The 18,724-nt window shown below is 36.0% G+C and overlaps 1 protein-coding gene and 1 pseudogene across 1 annotated transcript in view; one reads left to right on the top strand and one right to left on the bottom strand.

Annotated features, from left to right (window-relative positions):
- LOC116090789 overlaps positions 1 to 5,364 on the top strand; it is a 19,057-nt pseudogene extending 13,693 nt beyond the window's left edge.
- The window catches only part of Pola1 (DNA polymerase alpha 1, catalytic subunit), a 312,053-nt gene that overhangs the window by 135,322 nt on the left and 158,007 nt on the right, over positions 1 to 18,724 (bottom strand). The window lies entirely within an intron of this gene.

Genomic DNA, 18,724 nt, shown 5'->3' on the forward strand with positions numbered 1-18,724 from the left:
AAGGACCCAAATTACACTTCAGCTGTACAAATTATCTTTTCAACATCAACTGATTTTCTTCCTATAAGGTTCAAATTCCTTATTTATGAGGCACCACCTTAAAGGGTACTGCAAGAGTTAAATGGTACTGTATATATAGAAGTGTTAACAAAGTATTTGAATGATGGCTTAAAAATATTTTTTTCTTTTGCTCTCCAGAATTCTTCAATATTACAGTGAATGAATGTAAATAAAACAACATACTTTGAAAGATATTAAAGAAATAGAGAAAAACATTATATATCGTCAAACTTCTGACGAAATTCAGGACACAAAATAATGTTCTATAAATATGATGTCTATAAAAAGCTTTCTAGAGATTAGCCTAGAATTTACTATATGGCCCAGTCTGGCTTCCAATCCATGTCAACCTTCCTGTCTCAGCCTTCTGAATGTAGGGTTATAGATGTGGGCCACCATGCTGGGAAGGCCTTGGGTCATTAAGGCTGAGGATAATTTAAAGAGATGGCAAGCAGACAAGGATAATTCTGGCAGTCAAAAGAATATAAGGTCAGATGAAAGGAACAGTTAAAGAATATAAGGTCAGATGAAAGGAACAGTTAAAGAATATAAGGTCAGATGAAAGGAACAGTTATTTGACAGTGTTCCAAAGGAAAGTGTGTGGGGAGAGCAGATGGGTAAGTCAATGTCTCAGCACCATAATAAAGACTTGTGGTACAATTCTACATAGAAATAATCAAATTACCACAGCTCTTATGAGGATGCACAAAGATTGTGGCATATTCTCAAAGTGCTGTATCAAAAGGGATAGGATACTACCTAGGGATCTAAGGTCAAAAATTATGCAAGTCAGTTTAATTTATATTCAGCATATTCTAACCCACAACGGGCAACCATAACTGAAGCAAAATCCTGGGAAAAAATTGACATGTGCTACCTTTGTTTAAAAGCATAAAAGAAAAATACACAACTGTAACAGTCAACACAAGTGTGCAGCAGGAATTGGAGCCTAGAACAGAGAGAATATGTTTAGATTAGCTATAGAGAATAACTTCTGAATGTGGAAGATGAGAAGACAGACCAGCAAGAGATTGCCAGTAGTAACATTAATGCAAAATATTCAAAGATTTCCAAAGCACACTGGCAGCAAGATAGGTTTCTCTAGATACAGTGTTTTTGCATGGGTGAACTACAGATGACATGTTAGTTCTACAATTTATGACTTTTGGATTAAAGCTGGGAAGAGGTTGTTCTTCCAGACACAGAGAGCCATTAATGATAGCACAGCTACAAACTGAATGGTGATCAAGAGTTACTAAACTAAGATAAAGCTCTGCAAATACTCCCTCAATTATTTCGCCCCTTGGACATTTTGATAGGAAACTATTCGTGGATATTATTCTTTTTCCAACATTCATTTTATAGAATATCAAGATACAATCAAATGTTGACTTACTCTGGTAAATAGGAGGGGCCCTGCTTTGATTTCCTTCCTTTCTCAGCACCTTGGTTTTGTGTTTTAGAATGCTGGCTAGGTTTTGAAAAGAGGGTGTAGGATGGGAGGGGTGCTCTTCCCTTCAGTGGAGACAAAAGATAGCAGCTATTTCATTCTTCTGTGTGAGTATGTTACCTCCCTTAATTCTCTCACCATCACATTACTGTGATTTTCAATAGAGGTCTGAAAAATGTATTACATTTTACCTGTTATTTCAAAAAGAATTAGTAAGCAATTAGAGGGAAAGGAGAAAAGTAGGGCAAAAATGTTTCTGTTTTTTCAGACCGGCTAACATTTTGAGAGTTTAAAATGATTAGAAAGGCAAACTGTTAGGTATTCAGAAGGAAAATGTGAATGTTTTCCCAAAGGCATTATTAACAATTAATAATCATTACACTGGTGCCTTGTTTACCTGACCTTGTGTAAATTCAGCAGCCTGGTAATTAGACCCAGATTTTGCACATTTGTATATTTCCATGCATAGATTTGACTCATTCATTCATCCATTAAAATTTGCTTGACAGACGTAGATGAATAATCAAGCTACAATTTGTATTTACTGGATTATAGAAAATTGCCCAAACTGTTAAGTTCAAGGAAAGCGCATTCTTGCCTTTCTCTTATGACTGATGTAAAAGCAATTACATATCAGAGGATTGCCCCAAAGCTCTCAGAAGTGGCACTGCTTTTGCAATCTGGGGTTTTTAACATTCTTTCCCTAAATGTAGAGACTGTTTAAGGATTAACTCTAACAGAGGGAAGGAAGTAACCCTGTGCACATGTAAGTTACTTAACTCACATCACTGCTGTTTTAAAGTAAAAGTCCTGACAACATTCAGAATGAGCAGCAAAGTGTCCTAAAAGGACAAAGGAAAAGCTAGAGAAAGCTTTGAACAGAAAGAAGGCAATGTCTGGAGAGTGTCATGACACTCTTCCCCAACCCACCCTAGCAAAGCAGCCAACAACCTGATCAGCCCTCTCCCTAACTTGATCAATGAGGAATAAAGACACTGTATGATTCTACGACTAATGTGTTTTCATTTAAAAGAGAACAAGTATTTAAAAAAAAATCTCATGTTCAGTGCCAGCAAAATATACTGTCATGTGTAACTAACTGCATTTTACTGTGCTGTACTTACTTACTTTCAGTCACTAACAACCATCGCCCAAGGTACAGTACTTCTTTTAAACAGGAGAAAATACATACAACAAATCTTTATCTTCAACCACTGCTTATTTTGATTATCTACTTTAGAAGAAAAGTAATTATTCCTGACTTTAAAAACTGTATAACACCCAACAATAATAGACTGTATTAAAGCTCATAGAGCTTAGTCCAAAATTTAAATATATTATATATACATAAACACATACATGTAAATATGTTTAATACAATCTTAGGGAAAGTTGGCTACACAATTTCTTAAAAGTCCACAAAGATTGCTTAGAACTATTTTACAAATATATTAGCATTTATAAAATTCAAAAATTGGCTTCAAGCATATTCTTTATTAGATAAGCAATTGAATAAAAACAGATGCCATATATAGAAGCTCAAAAAGCAGAAAGGGTCCCCAGATTTCTAAAATATACATCTGGATAATTTTAGCGTTACCAAATTCTAACTTTTCCCACAAATATCCCATCCTTTTTTGCTATAAAACAAATGCCAACTCATGATGTAGATCAGACATTAACATCTGTGAGGATGGCTTGAAATCATCTGATAGACTATCAAAGAACCAAATTAAACTTTTGGTTTTCAAAATGAATTGTTCTTTACAGTCTACATGTTTGCAAATATAGACACAGGAGTTCAGATGCTATTAGTGACTTCAAAGCCATATAAAACTAAGTCTGCTGAGTCACTGTCCTTGAGTTTTGGGCACTTTAACAGGCATTTAATTCAAAAGACAAAGCTTTCCCTAGTGTGTGACTTAGATAGTTTATCTGTTTGCTAGTCTTTTGTTAAGAAGTCATGTCCTACACACTGTACTTCACTCTACCTGATTAAGGGAGGACAGTACAGATGTTTTACCAACTGAAGTGATGGTCCAACCAAAACCGTCATCTAAACTCATGTCCTCTGTTCTAACCTTCCTGTAGCTGCTTTTATTGGCAACTTCTAAAGAGAAATGAGACTCTGCACCACAATTGTGCCAACATACTTAATCTGGTAAATGGGAAAACACTCAACTTCAAGGTATATGGTGAAGACAGGTTCCTTGAAATCAAAGCTGCACAAGACTATTTATAGGGAGCCCTTAGCTGTTGAACTATATCATCTACCAGTCCATTAGGTGCATTGCAGTCACTAGTTAGGTATGGAGGAGAAGAGGTTCTAACTGCTAAGAAAACTAGATGAGATAAAGTTTCTCAAGGATTCTTTTGTAAGTCTGAATCTGACATTCTATCATAAGCCACTTTGGTACTTATACTGATTTCTCTTAACCTGTTACCAATTCCATTGAGTATGTAATCAATAAACATAACTGATGGGAGGAAAAGTTAATCACTTTTTTTTTTCTGGAAAAGTGCATTTTGTGCATTCTAAGGCCAGGAAAAAGACATAAAAAAAGACAAACATACCTACAGATAGCATAATACTAAGGCTTTCTCAAAATATTTTGGCTATTTAGATATGATACTAACAAGAAAAAGATACAGCTGCCAGCTAAGAGAAACTAGATGAACAGGACACTGAGAAAGCTTTGCTGTTGTTAAGAAGTCAGATTCCTACTCACTGCTCAGGGTATACAAAGCATCCTACTAAATAAAAGGGAAGATCTTCCAAGTAGCAAGCAAGAAACACAAATTAAAAATTGAATGTAAGGGAGAAAAAAATGAGAAAAGAAAGCAAAAGGAGATGCTGCTATTACCACCACCACCAACAACAACTCAGCTGCACCAGAGCCATGAGAAGATCTCTCCCCTCACCAGCCATTGCAAATCAGGTTTGGTCCAACAATTTGTTAAAACATAGTGGATTAAGCTGGGTGGTGGTGGCACACGCCTTTAATCCCAGCACTTGGGAGGCAGAGGCAGGCAGATTTCTGAGTTCGAGGTCAGCCTGGTCTACAGAGTGAGTTCCAGGACAGCCAGGGCTACACAGAGAAATCTAGTCTCGAAAAACAAAAAACAAAACAAAAGAAACAAACAAAAAACAAAAACAAAACAAAACAAAACAAAACAAAAAAAAAGTTCTGGGTGTGCAGAGACATGCCTCACCCAAGGATATTAAAAATCATGCTTGAAACAGGCATTTAAATGGCACCCAGACGAAAATCTTGAAAATAAACAGCAGAAATTTAAAGAAATAGCTGAGGCATACAAAGTGTTAGAGGATAAAAGTGGGTAATCTACGACAAATACAGCAAAGAAAGAGGTGGTGGTGGTGGTGAAGGTGGAAGTCATTTTGACAGTCCATTTGAGTTTGGCCTCACATTCCAGAGCCCAGAAGATGTCTTCAGGAAATTTTTTTGTGGAAATTTTCAGTTGACTTCATTGAAGACCCATTTGATGACATTTTTGGGGAACCAATGATGTCTCCGAGGAACTAGAAGCTGAAGTGCTGTCTTGGTTTCTCTCTCCCTTCAGTGGACTTCCTGCTTTTAATACAGGCTTCATTTCATTTGGGTCACTAGGTCATGGGAGTCTCATGTCGTTCTCTTCAGTGTCATTTGGCAGGAGTGGAATGGGCAACTTTAAATCAGTATCAACTTCAACTAAGACAGTCAATGGCAAAAAAAATAAAATCACTACAAAAAGACTTGTGGAGAACATTCAAGAAAGAGTAGAAGTTGAAGATGGCCAGTTAAAAGTCCTTGTAAAATGGTAAGGAGTGTCTGCTATGTTAGGATAACAAGTAATTCAAAGCACACACTTTACAGAAAAGTTAAACCATAACAAGTACCATTTGATGAATAAGTACTTTTTTTTTTTGAAGATTTCAAATGAACTCAACTTTCTTATAACTATACTTAATCAAAAGTATCTATTTATAAAACAGCTCATTGGAGCCCCTATTTGTATAGACTTTTGAATTTGTTGTTGGGACTGCAAAATAAGACCATTTTTTTTTTGTCTTTAAAATTGTTGTAACCTCTGTATGTACTTTGCTTTAAACAAAAGAAAACATAACCTGAGGTGAGCCCTGTGACTCGAGTAGTGCTAGGACAAGGTTAATTTTTAACACCAGCATGGATCTGCTTCCACTTGTGTTAAAATGTGAGTAGTGTCAACCCATGATGTTAACATTGCCAGATGAATGAATCATCTAGAGAAATATTTCCATTTTATTTTCAGTATTTAGTAAGAAAAGCTGTTACTTCATCAATGGTAATTCACTTCTGGTTAGTGTAAATTAAGGATGTTTCCTAGTTATACATGGATGCTGACAACCTCACCAGTTTTACTACTGTTTAAGTGTGTAATGTCAAACTTAGGTTTAAAATAAAACTGGTAATTTGGGGCTTTGTCATTTGCTTAATAAAAAAGGAAATAAATGTGAATGTGTTTGATGCATTCTTTCATGGAAAAAAATGAAGGTGAAAAAATAAAACATGTACTATATATGTATACAATGAAAAAAAGTAAGTTTAACTTATTAGAGATTCTGAAAATGACTGATGTTGAAAAGTAGCAAAAGAGATTAAAGATGACGTCCTAGGACGAACACATTGTCCAGTGGCTGTAGAGTTATTACTATCTCCTCCCGCTGAATGTAAAGGTTGCACCCATAGATTTTGTGAAAGTTCCAAAAATTACTCCCTTGTTCAAGTATTTAAGTCATGTGCCTTCCACATCCCTGATACTATACTTTTAAGAGCCAACATGAAGCTAAACACAACCCTATGTGGTTTAGCTCAGCCTTTAAGTAAAAGAGACAATAATCCGGTAATGGGAGCCATCACATGTGTGTGTGTGATGCCTTAGGAGAGTATAACAGGGGTAATATAACATATTTTACCTGAGCTTACTGAGGAAAGCTTTCCAGAAGAGCCGCTGAAGAGGGACAGAGGATTTTACCAAGTAGGCATTGCTGTGGTGTGGGATGTGGTTTTAGGCAGGAAGATACAGATGAAGCTGTAGTAAAGTGTGTATGATTTTTCAGGAACAAGCTTTCTTACAGTATAGAGGAGATAGTCTAGATGGAAAGGTAGAGAAGTTGGCTCATGATCTAAGGTTATGCTATCGAATTTAAATCTTAGTATATAAGAAATGAGCAAGGACAGGCAGCATTTAAAACAGGAAACAGTAAGGGAAATGAACCAATTGGGGGAACTGAAGACAGAGAGAGAGGCCATCAGTCGAACTGAAGCTCTAGAAAATGAGAGAAAAATAGGTAACAAAACCATAATATAACCTCGTAATTCCCAATGTAAAAATCTGTTATCACAAGTTGGAAAATATTGGACGGTATTAGTACACCTATCTTACAAGAATCTTGTAATTAGGAAGTATATAAAATATTCTGAAAGCTGTTTTCATATGTAGTGTTCAATATACAGTGTTTATGAACATAATGGAATATCCCCTCTTCTTAAAATATTTTTTCTCTTGCTCAAAGATAGCCACAAGAGGAAACACTAACAACGTTTAGGCAGAAGGATCCAGACAGCCTTTCACAAATCCTGCTAGCCCCTAGAGATAGATTTATAAGATTTTCAAAGTTCTCATAGGAACCTTGAAGGAAATCAAAACATTTCAAAAGATGTAAAATCATATATTTTCATTCAAGATCCTATATAATGGAGAAGCTTCGAAGCCTTGTGATTATGTGATTCCTAAGAGAAAACACTGAAAAGTACAAAATCCAGTCTCCAAACTGCCCATTCTATATACAAATACTCCTCACTTAGATTTATAAATCATAACAGAAAAGAGACAAGATTGAGAAATGTTAACTGTTATTTGTAAAGTGTCAGCAATATATTAGAAGACTCAGTAAGGATGGTAAAGTCCCATTAAAAATGTACAACTGGAATTTTGCTTTTATATAATTATTTCTGGATACAAAACCTTATTTTCTTGTAAGTGTGAAAACTAATGTATCCTTTAATATATATAAACCATAAAAGCCACATTAAAATATTCAATGATTATTTTACATTAGTTAAGAATTCCTCAACAACTGTTATTTTGTAGGCTTTAATAGTCACATGGGAGAATGTACCCGATAAATTCTAGTAACATTCCAGATAAAGCTATATCATCAGATACTCTAAAAATAAAACAAAAAGAAACAAATCACCTGCTCAGGAGTTGTACTGGCTGGTTTTGTGTGTCAACTTGACACAGGCTGGAGTTATCACAGAGAAAGGAGTTTCAGTTGGGGAAGTGCCTCCATGAGATCCAGCTGTGGGGCATTTTCTCAATTAGGGATCAAGCGGGTAGGGCTCCTTGTGGGTGGTGCCATCCCTGGGCTGGAAGTCTTGGGTTCTATAAGAGAGCAGGCTGAGCAAGCCAGGAGAAGCAAGCCAGTAAGAAACATCTCTCCATGGCCTCTGCATCAGCTCCTGCTTTCTGACCTGCTTAAGTTCCAGTCCTGACTTCCTTTGTGATAACAGCCATGTGGAAGTAAGCCAAATAAACCCTTTCCTCCCCAACTTGCTTCATGGTCATGATGTTTGTGCAGGAATACAAACCCTGACTAAGACTGGTGTTTTGCAGCCATGGTCAAGATAGATCATCTTTGTAAGCAAACAAATGATGTAAAAGAAATGCTAAGGCAACTAGATGAGGTGGAGCTTCACTTTAATCCTAGCACTTGGGAGAAAAGTGGATCTTTGTGAGTTCAAAGACAGCTTGATGAAAACCAAGTCAACCAGAGCTACAGAAAGATATCCTGCCTCACAGAAAAAAAAGGATAGTGTGAAGACAGACTCTCTATATAGCGTAATTAAAAGTGTTCCATGTAAAGCTACAGTAATCTGAAGTGGAAACTTATGATTTCTTTGGAAAGTCAGTTGTGATGGATAGCATTCTGCTGGGGCAGACACATACTATGTCCTAAAGCAGACACAGGTTAGAGAATGTTTTGCTAAGGCAGACATGTAAAGGAATGTTTCACTGAAGCAAACACAGGTTAAAGGATGTTTTGCTAAAGCAAACACATGAAAGGACACAAGATGCTAAGAAAGGCACAACAGACAGTGGACAGACGGTGCTGGATGGTATTGGTATGCCTTGCAATTCCTTCCTGGTCATCATTTATTGTGATTTTATAGAAACAAACACCAAAAACGTCTGGTGGTGTTCTGATGGCTTCAGGCTGATTCGCAGAGTGATGTCAGCAGATACTCACATGCTGAGGCAAGACTCATGGGAGGACATGAGATGTTTGGAGGTAATATAAGTAGGATTCAACAGTGATGAGGTTTGCATAGCTAGCTTTGCAACACTTCTTGGTCTCTTGTCTTCATCTCTGACCTATTTTTTGTTGAGCAGAACAGCAGAGAACTTCTCATGGCATCCCTGCTAGTCCTGGTCACTTCTGCTGACTCATGTCTATTCTGTGGAGGCCTGGCTGTTTCTGCTGAGTCATGCCACCGGTGCTGACTGATGTTTTCTATCCCAAAACTACTAAACTGAACAGCTGGTATATTTGTGAAGTAGATCAAACTGCCACTGCTGATTCCTGTAAAGCAAACTGCTAAGTTCATGACAACTCTGATTGGATTTGCTCCAAAGAACACTTTCTGAACAGATCTACTTCCTCCATATCCTAATAACCTTTCTTTTCCACTACCTCTGATGAGTGGTGGGCTAGAAGGGAGGTTAAAGCATTTAATAACCATTATTAACAGTAGGATCTGAAAAAATATCAAAGCTAACAATAATCAATATTGACAAATTGATAAACACAAAGATCTGTGGGAGAGGGAAAAAAGTCTAGAAATAGTCCTATCCTAGTCTACACAAAAGATTATTGACAAGGACACAGAGGCTATTCAATAGAGGACAATCTTACAGGAAAGCAATTGGTCTTAAGCCTCATATAAAACCTCTAGCTCAAGACAGATGTTTTATCTAGATTTGGTGTGTGGTGTGTGCGTGTATGAACCCTCCAACTTTCAAGTAAAAGCACAGTGTAGAAAACAAAAATACTGATATATCAGGTACAGCATTTGCTGCCAAATCAAGCAACTCTAACCCTGAATTAAGTTCCCAGAACCCACATAAAGGTAAAAGAAAACGTACTCCAGGGAGTTCTCTTAGGATCTCTATACACAGTATGTGTACAGATCCAGACAATAATAATGATTTAAATTTTGGTTTTTTTTTTTTTTTGAGACAGGGCTTCATTGTGTAGCTCTGGCTGTCAAGAAACTCATTATGTAGACCAGGCTACCCTCAAACTCAGAGATTCCCCTGCATCTGCTGCCCAAGTGCTGGTATTAAAGTCATATGCCACTCTGCTAGGTAAAAATATTTTTACAGAGACCAATGCAAGCTACAGACTTGGAAAAAACACTTGTAAATCACATATCCAACAAAGGACTTGTATTTAGAATATATGAAAAATTCTCAAAACCCAACAATAAAAAGCAAGCAATCCAAATAAAAAAATATTTGATACAGTACAGCAGAAAGAGTACACCATTTGATTCCTAGTCAGTATAACAGTTTGGGAAGGGTTAGGAGATATGAGCCTGTTGTAAGAAGGTATGTCACTGAGGGTGGACTTGGGAGGTTTCAAACACCAAAGACATTCCTAATTAGTTCTCTGTCTGCCTCATACTTGTGAAAATAGATATAAGCTCTCAGCTACTGCTCCAGTGCCATGCCATGCCTGACTGCTGCCATGTTCCCAACTATGATGGTCATGGACTCTACCCCTCTGGAACCATGAGCTTCAAAATTAAATGCTTTCTTTTATAAGTGCCTTTGTCATTGTACTTTGTCATGGCAAGAGAAAAGTAACTAAGACAGCAAGCAAGTAAATGCATGAAGACTTCAATATCACTAGGCATCAGGGAAATTAACATTAAAGTCACAAAGACACATCACTTCATGCCCAGGGTTCAAACTAAAAAAAAAAATACCAAGTACCAACAAGAATGAAAAATAAATGAAACTCTTACATACTGCTAATAGGAATATAAAATAATATCATCATCTTGAAAAATAGTTTGGTAATGCTTAAAAATTTCAAACATACAATTATTCTATGGGCCACCAATATAGCTCTTGTATAATTATTCTAGAAAATTAGAACATGCTCACCCAAAATCTCTATACAAATGTTTACAGCACCTGATTTCATAATTGTCCCCAACTGGAAACAATATAAATCATCCTCAAATGGTTCAAACAAATACACACAAACAATCAAAGCCCATAACTCTTTTGTGAATACTGGTCTTTTTCATTGGGTATACAACTGTACTAATTTGGTGCAAAACTGGATATGTACAATAAGATGTCTGGTCTATAGGCATTCATAAAGGCAGTGGCTACAAATTATACTATTAGCTTTTGTATTCCTTATCACCACACACTCAAAAAACCTGATACATAAGTAAGCTAGGTTCATTTAGTAATACCATATGCTCATAGAGAGCAGAATCTTATTAAGAAGCTTAACTCTACATTTGTATTCCTTTTATTATCATATGCAAAGATACAGTAGTTGTCTCCAGGGAAAACACTTGTACAACTGTCAAAGTTGGGAACGGAGCTAACTATTTTGTTCAGAGAAATCCATTTTTACCTGAAAGAGTAACTGATAGACAAACTATGGTTATTCAGACCTAAGTACCTAGCAGACATTTCCTCAAAAATGAACTGAGTCTGTCACTTCAAGAAAAATCAACTGACAGTATTTGTTAAATCCCAGCGTTCAATGCATTTTCAATGGAATATTAATATAATGCCCTAATATTTAAAAGCTTTATAATTAGGCCGATTAAAATATCTGATTTTTAAAAACTGCACTGTAATATGTACTATCACTTGGAAAACAAGTATAAGCCACCTTAACCAATATTTTCTAAATAATGTTCCATATTACAAAATTGTGCATAGATAAATGATCCACTCAAGGTTTAAGACAGAGTAACACATTTAAATCTACTATAACACAAAAAGACAAAAGACATGATTTAATATCCAGTGTTATGAGTAACCTTTAAGAAACTACCTTGGCCAAGGGACTAGCTCAGTAAGTAAAGAAGCATTAACTGTGTATGTAGAAGTATACACATTTGATCCCCAACATCCATGTAAAAAGTCGAGCAGAGTGGCATGTGTTCCTGCAATCCTAGCAGTAGGGAGGTGAACATAGAAGGATCCCTGGGGCTTGCTGGCCAGCCAGTCTAGCTAAACCAATGAGCTCCAGCTTCACTGAGAGACTCTGTTCTCCAGAAAAGAAGGTAAAGAAACTAATAAAGAGAATAAACCCAACACTGACTACGCATGCATTCGCACACATGTGCATGTGCACCTATATATGCACAAGTACATATCTATATGAACACATATACATACCCACCACAAAACACTTTAAAAAAACAACTTTGGTATAAGATTTGTTTAGTGACTCCTCCCCCAAAATGATGTCTATCGTTAACAGAAAAGATAAGTAAAACATGCTTCTTCTTTCCCCAGTGACATTCCCAGTGTGTAAATCAAAATTTTCTTTACAAACCAATGGCAAATCACAATATATGAAATGCTGAAGAAGGTATGAGATTTCAGCTATCTTATAAAACAGGTAAGAAATAAATTTTAAAAAAATATAAAACAATACAACTATCTTTATTAGATTATTTATGAAGTTTTTTTTTTTTTCACAAAATGGGCTCTTTTAGAAATAGGGTTCCATTATGTAGCACTGGCTGGCCTGGAACTTACACTATAGATACCAGACTTGCCTTAATCTCACAGAGATACTCCCGCCTCTGCCTCCCAAGTACTAGGATGAAAACCAAATGCTACCAACACCCACTTTAAAATTATTATATTTTTACTTAATATACTTGTTATTCATAAATGGATTAATACTTTAGTGCCTTGGTTTTAATTTTTTAAAATATGAATTCATATTAAAAAACTCATTGGTGCTGGGCAGTGGTGGTGCATGCCTTTAGTCTCAGCACTAGAGAAGCAGAAGCAGGCCGATTTCTGAGTTCGAGGCCATCCATGTCTACAGGGCAGCCAGGACTATACAGAGAAACCCTGTCTCGAAAAGCAAAAACAAAAACAAAAACAAGTCAAAAACCACCTCATTGGCATATTTAGTATTTTAAGAATATACTAGGGTGCTAAAGATGAAAAAGTTTGAGAACTATTGAGTTACACTACAAAAAGAAAATTGTTTTATTAGAAAGTCTTCATTGGGTCTTTCTAAAGCAGTGGTTCTCAAGCTTCCTAACACTGAGAGCCTTTAATACAGTTCCTCGTGCTGCTACGATTATGAATTGCAATGTCAGTATCTGTTTTCTGATGGTCTTAGGCAATCCGTGTGAAAGAAAGGTACTTTGGGCTGGTGAGATGGCTCAGCGGGTAAGAGCACCGACTGCTCTTCAGAAGGTCATGAGTTCAAATCCCAGCAACCACATGGTGGCTCACAACCACCCGTAATGAGTTCTGATGCCCTCTTCTGGTACGTCTGAAGACAGCTACAGTGTTCTTACATATAATAAATAAATTAAAAAAAAAAAAAAGAAAGAAAGGTACTTCGACAACCTCCCTCACTCCCATTGAGAACTGCTGTTTCACAGATCTGGAACATCACTACATCACTAAATGGAAAGGTGGAGTTGAAGGTCTCAACTGTAGTCTGTGTAGTCTCTAAATCCTTAAATATACACAGAGACATAAATCCTGAGCAGTGTCAGTTTTATTTAGTCATGGATCCTATGGGTTAGCTAGCAAATCATCCAGGTTTTCCGCAGCACCTGAAAAGCATTGTTTCTTGAACAGCCAAGAACCCTGGAGCACCTGCACTTCATGAATGAGAAGCCCTTTCAACAAGCAAGACAGAGCACCATTTGAAAAATTATATTATGGCACAGAGTAAAAGCCACAGAAAATTCTGAAGGTGCTATTCAATCACACAAGTTTTAGACCAAGAGTACATGTTACATTGTGCTTGACAAAATGGTATGTTGATACTATGGATGGTATGATGGTAAGGGTATATGGTAAAGCCATCTAAGCTTAAAACAAACCAATTCTTTTCCATTAAAAAAATGCACTCAATTTCATTATATATTTTATATATTATATACTATGTACTATATTATATATATAAATTACATATATATAATATATATATATATATATATATAGAGAGAGAGAGAGAGAGAGAATTTTTCTATAGTGCCTTGGAAAAGCATTAAATTAATTCTCTCCTAAACAGACATGAGATTATTCCATTTAATGCAAGGCTACGCTAGATGGCATCACCTAGAATTCCTATCAGCAGCTATTGGTAAAGGTATGATTTCACTTGTGGACCATAATGTACATACAAACCGAATATGAAAAACAGCTGTTGCATAGGGTGCTCGATTCCCATTCTGTTGACATGCACAGCAGAGAACTGATAGTTCCACTTTGCTCCTTATGTCAAAGAGGTCAGTGGTGTGAAAATCTCACTTTTGAAAGGTTAAATGAAATCTGTTCTGGTTCAAATTCTTACTTTACTACAAGATAGTAGCTATAGGTGACTAGAGTTAGATTCTAAGTAGAGTTTTCCCTAAATAGACAAGGTTACTTTTCTGGATTTCTCTGGTTGTTGTCATATATTTGACAACTCCTATGGCACTTCCTGAGCATTTCAAAAATCCCCCAATTTTCCCTACAAAGGTAAACTGCATCAGGTGTTGCTGAAAGTCAAGGTTCAACACAAGTGGACCAGTCCGCTGCTGGGTGACCATAATCAGAAAGGACAGTTTTTAATTCTTCTGTGTTTGAATCCCTCCAAATGTGGTGTGAATCTCCCATTAGTTCCACAGGATCATATTCAAGTTTTGAGCCTAGCAAAAGGAATTGATGCCATCAGGTTATGATTAAGTGAAGTAAAAACTAAAGAAACTACAGATAAATGTTGATTATTTTCTAAAAGGTCAAGTGGCATATTTTAAAGGATGGGGTAACCTATGTTTCACTTAGATTTGTACAGTAATAAATTTTCTTAGAATAAGATTCTACCCCAACTATCATAAGAGCTCTATTTATTAGTTTTACTATGTGAACATTCCATGAAGTTACACCAAAATGTTATACTCAACTCAAAACTAGCTAGCTTGACTTATTTAAAGAAAACTCAGTCATTCACAAATAAAAGCATACCACCTTTCCATCAATGGGCTTGGTGTTAGAATACTGTATGTCTAGTGTTCATTTATATTTAACTTACCTATCAAATGGTGTGAAACCAGAAGAAACAACAGTTCTCAGAAAGTTCTTTTTCATTTTAATAAGATTTGGGATGAGTTTTATGGATTCCTAAATCACTTCTGTTGAAGCACTGTTGGGCAGCAAGTATTGAGCTGCCCATGAAGCTGAATTTTTGACATAGATATCTATTGCTTCTATGTTGCAAGCCTTTACTGCCACTTGTAATTATGCTGTTAATGCCTTTATTTTAAAAAACTCAATTTATTCTTTCTAAATGTTGTACATATGAAGAAGCAAATAAATAAATAATAATTCCCCTACTGCTTAAAGCTTAAACTATTTTCAACTAATGTACCTGTGATACTACTGCATATTGCAACCTATAACCTAAAAACTATCAGCCCACATCACCACAGGTAAGAAATGAGAAATTTTGAGGGTTATTGAACACTGAATATTTGCAGCAGAACAACATAGTTACTGAATGCTACTGCATGGCTCTCAAATAGATCCATCATACAATATCATTCCACAGAAACAGAACAAATGAAGGCAATGGCAACCAATGCCAAAGTCGTAGGTAACACATTTGGTGGTGGGATCTTAAGTAAAAAGTTGTTTTGTTTTGCATTTATCAGATGTATTTACTTAATTTCAATCTGTGGATTCCTCATAAACTCACTCTTGCTTAAGCATTGTTAGGTACCATAAATGGTGTTTGCTCATGATGCTAAATGAGTGTGACTTTTAATGAACAAATAGTTCAACAAATATTGTATTGTGGCATCATTACACTTTTGATAAAAGGCAATTCCAAGTCAATCTAGGGTATCAGAACATCCTGCATGATGGCTGATATTAATACTCTGGGCATAACTTTTTAAATTCCTCATAAAAACTGGCTACAAAGAAATAATAATGTACTTTTTCCACAATAATAAGTAAAACAGAGAAATAAAGAGACCAGCAGTAATAAGGTAGCAAGCTACATATCTATGCCCCCAATCCCACCATTTTATCCAATTAAGCATAGGACTTCTCTAGCAAGACAATGAAAGTATTACACTAAGACAGGCTGCCTACACTGCATCATAACAATATTTGTAGGCATTGATACATATTTGGCTTGTGGACAAAAAATTAAGGCTCCTGGGGTGTGGACAGGCATTTATTGAAACCTGCAGTAATCAATAATGTAAAATACAAAAGACATGCTTTCAGGATCTTAAAATAATTATAGAGTTTTGTGCTAACTTGATAACAACTTTGTAGATCACAATTTCGCCCTCTTGTCAGTGTAACAGTATGAAAAACATAATTTACAGAAAATATTTAAAAATACTAACTTTATTTGTCCCTTGGTTACCAAGCATCAAGGAAGACCCACTGTAAAATGAAGTGCAGAGATCACAGACAAAGAAGAAGGTATAACCCCTGTCCTCAAATGGCATAATTCAGGAATATTCTGAGATTATAAAGCCTAGAGCTAATTTCTAAGAAATTATGTCACTAATTCTGGACCTAGCAATTAATCAAGGGTTACTAGATTGATAGCCAGTACTTATCTGTTCATTTTTTTTAGATAGGGGGGCAGTCCAAAGTGGGGTTAGCATTGTCTCTACATTCAAAAATAATAGCAAAGAGCTCTAAGAATTGTTCTTCTGCAGGTACCCAGAGAGACAGGAAGATTGGTAAAGAAACACACTTTGCCCTATTCAAACGCCTTAAACACTCCATAGTGAGGACTGGGGAACACATTTGGGTTTACTCTCATAATTGTGTCTGTCACAGGCTCCACCTTTAGGAAGATTTGACTCTATGTAAGTATTCAAATAAGGGTTCAATTCACATAGTAACTGATAGTAAATGGACACAGCACCTCCTTCTTAGGTACTCAAATGGGTTGAATTTCCCACTCAACAGCAAGGCATCAGGGTATGTTAACATTTCAATCTCAGATTCGCTTTTTTGAACAGTTGAGGGGAACACTTCAGAAATGAACCAGCTAAACAAACTTCCCAGCAGTACTTGACAGAGCTACACCTATTCTTCCCATTTCCAAAGCAGTGGAGAATTAATTACCAGTTCTATGGATCTATTGTAAGTATAATAGACTAAAGAGCTATCACAGACACATTTATTGTAAAAGCACAATCCCAAGAGTGTCTAGTGGAGGGCCAAAACGATTAACACAAATGCTTTGTCAGATCAAAGATAAAACCTGCACCGCCCAATTGAGGAATGAATTAGAACAGTGGGTTATCTTTCAAATTAACCAGGGCAGTTAGTGAGGAAAATTTCATGAAAGTGTAATTCTTAGCCTTTGTGAATCCACACAGCAGGCATTCTGCCAGCTGACAAGATGATGAAATTTTCATGCTTAAAAAAAGCCCTCTTCATTTCCCAATTTAGATTAGCTAGTGCTTCTCTCCCTTTGTGTGTGTGTGTGTGTGTGTGTGTGTGTGTGTGTGTGTGTGTGTGTGTGTGTGTTTGCTCTTGGGGAAAAAATTTAAGGGAGGACATGTATCAATTTTTCATTCTAAACTTGAATCTCAAAAACTATCTTTAAAAGCTTAGAGATTAATCCGCCTTCTTATGATTAAAAAAAAATATCAGTTCAGTATGAACAGAGTAACTAACACAGCTCAAAGCATGAAATCAATTTTGAATAAGGCTTTTTGTGCCATGTCATTTTCAACATTTCACCAAACTTTGAAGTCAAATACAAAGTTGTCTTTCTCCTAAGTAAATTAATACATTACTCAAAAATGTGTTTGTTCAGTGTCTTGTATATTTCTATGCATTTGAAGATTTGTATGTTAATGGAAATGAGAATTCCAAGCCTACATTCACTGCTGTATAGAAGGGAAAAAGCATCTCCTACTACTAAAGGAGTCAGTATTAAAATACTATGATGTGATGTAGATTGGTTAATTCTGAGATTCATACATTTGTAAAAATGTTACATCACATTTACTCACCCAGTCAGGACTACTTATTCACAACTGAAGAGCATGTGATGCGTTTTTACCAAAAGCAAGTGATTTAGAAGCATACTTTGTGACTTTAATCTTTTTTCTTGGCAACCTGATTTCATAGTAATCTAAAACTATGTTCCTTAGCAGGTTATATGGTTTGGTCAAGTGTCATATTCCACCTAATTTTCTTTCAAGGTCTTCCTTTCTAAGAATCACATCTTTTCTTGGTGTACATTGATTTCTCTTGCTGTAATTCTAAGACTAAAATAAATATAATGATACCCTTAACTAAGGTCCACAAATAAGTGCTTTTTCTATTCAGTGAGTGTTTTTTAATATTACAAAATATGAAGAAGCCATTTTGGTAACCAGCTTCAGAAAGAAGTCATTTAATCTCAGTATTTTTTCTCAATATCCTTTCAAATATTCTTGTTGCATCAGTATCTAGATAGACTGCCATTAATTATCAGACATCACACTAAACAGTGTCATTTGAGGCTAGGTTAGCCAAAAAAGGTAATATCATACCCCACTGCTGGCAAACGTTGCATTGCGTCTGAAGACAACAGAAAATAGAACTATCTTTCACTTTTAATATATACTGTTCAGATACAATCTCAGCATGAGAACAGGAAGAGAAAGGATGAAGTTACCTTTCTTCCATCTGGTCACTTAGGATTAGGATCAGAAAGTAGAAAAGTTTCTAATTTTGAGAACCAACAGTTCTATCAGTCGTTAACCATAAGAGTAACATCTGGATATTTTAACCAGAAATATCTTAACAAAGTCAATCATGTAAGCAGTTAAATGCAGAAAAAAGTTCACTTGCTTGTTACAGAGAAAGTTGGTGGATAAGAGAAAGCACGGGCTCTAATGACTTCAATTTAAATACCTGGTCTCC

Source organism: Mastomys coucha, chromosome X (genome assembly GCF_008632895.1).
Source record: "Mastomys coucha isolate ucsf_1 chromosome X, UCSF_Mcou_1, whole genome shotgun sequence".
In the NCBI taxonomy this organism is placed as follows: Eukaryota; Metazoa; Chordata; class Mammalia; order Rodentia; family Muridae; genus Mastomys; species Mastomys coucha.